The following is a 1,688-nucleotide window of genomic DNA, read 5'->3' as shown; positions in this document are numbered from 1 at the left end:
GTAAAACCTTATGGATAACACTTATAATAATATTTACAAGTAAAAATGCATAAGAAATAGATAACATATGTTAGAATAGTATAATAGATACTATGAATATCTTACATGTAAAAATTATATACTTTATCAAAAATTGGGAGTAACCAATGTATTGATTGGTTACTCAAGAATATGTAGGAATTAAATAATAAGTTTAGTACATAAGAATATTTTATATAAATAGAGTAAGATTTTACAAATAAATCAGATTCTTTTAGATTCTTTTGCAAAGGCAACAAGAATAAACTATATTTTATTTTGAATCTCTGGTTATATGCGACATATCTGCTGGTAATACCAGTAAGGCGGCTGAAGAGCTTAGAAAGTACTTAAAGGCGGCTGAAGAGCTCAGATTAATACTAATCCTTGCTAGGTCGAAACCTTTCTTCTGGGGCTCTTAATTACAATCACTTAGCAATCCTGTCAAGTTAATACATATTAATGTATTGGATGAAGAACCTTGCATGGCAATCCTGAAGCTACACATCTTTACATGGCGATCCTGCCATCCTTGATAATATTACAACCTAACATCATTACACTCTTCTGTATATAATAACATCTTTACAATGGTCATTGCACTATTCCAACCTGAATTCTATAAAGTACATTAACTCTTTAAAACAATATATGACGTATAATTGTAATGCGTTAGAAGAGTATTTGTTTATAAAATATATGTAATAAAATATTTAATGTAATTTATGGGAGTAACCAATGCATTGATTGGTTACTCAAATCAATCAAAAGTAAATAATAATTGTTTAGTAAATAAGCTAGAATAAGTATAAATACTCATAAAGATAGATTCAATTTAACTTAAGACAAGGTTACGTCTTTCAATTGAATCGTGTTCTATGCGGCATTTCGATGCTGACAGAGGAAGGAAACGGCTGAAGACTTAGCAATACTTATATGATATCCGGACGACCGATTACCATAGCGCGATTAGATTAGAGGTTGTTGTAGTATTATTATTTTGAATTCAAAAGTACTATGTTTATTATTATTATTATATTTTTATTATAATGAATATTATTATAATTTGTTATTATTATTTTTATTAATTATTAATATTATTTCTATGTATTCAATATATATTATAATTTAATGTATTATAGTTTATAGTTTAATAAGTTAGGTTATTTTATTTACTCACGCCACTGTAAGATTAATATTGTAAACCGCACCTGCAAGATCAGATTAACTGTGATGTTTTGTTTGTTTTTGAGAGAAAAGGTTGGTCTGGTTTTGCAAGAATGGTAAAGGTGGCGTGAGGATTTGCAGAAAAAGAATAGAGTGGTTGGGCAGTTGAGCTTGTGGAAAGCAGAGGCAGTTGCTTATCGAATTAAAACTTAGCTATATTAATTTATTCTATTTAAAATCCGAATTGTATGATTTTTTTAAAAAAAAAGTATAAAACAGATACTGAGAATAAAGTAAAACATATATAGTGAAAACAATATAAGTATTATGAAGAACAGTGGTAATTAAATTGAATATACAATAAAAGTTTGTAATTGGATTGTTTAATAAATTGTCAATACAAATTTAATTACATTTGTTTTTTTTTTAATAAAAAATTATAAAAATAGAAAAAACAATAAACCAAACAAACGCTTTGATTTATGGAAAAAATATATAACATT

This window comes from Teleopsis dalmanni, chromosome 1, assembly GCF_002237135.1.
Source record: "Teleopsis dalmanni isolate 2A chromosome 1, ASM223713v2, whole genome shotgun sequence".
Taxonomy (NCBI): Eukaryota; Metazoa; Arthropoda; class Insecta; order Diptera; family Diopsidae; genus Teleopsis; species Teleopsis dalmanni.
Note: the sequence above shows the minus strand (reverse complement) of the source record.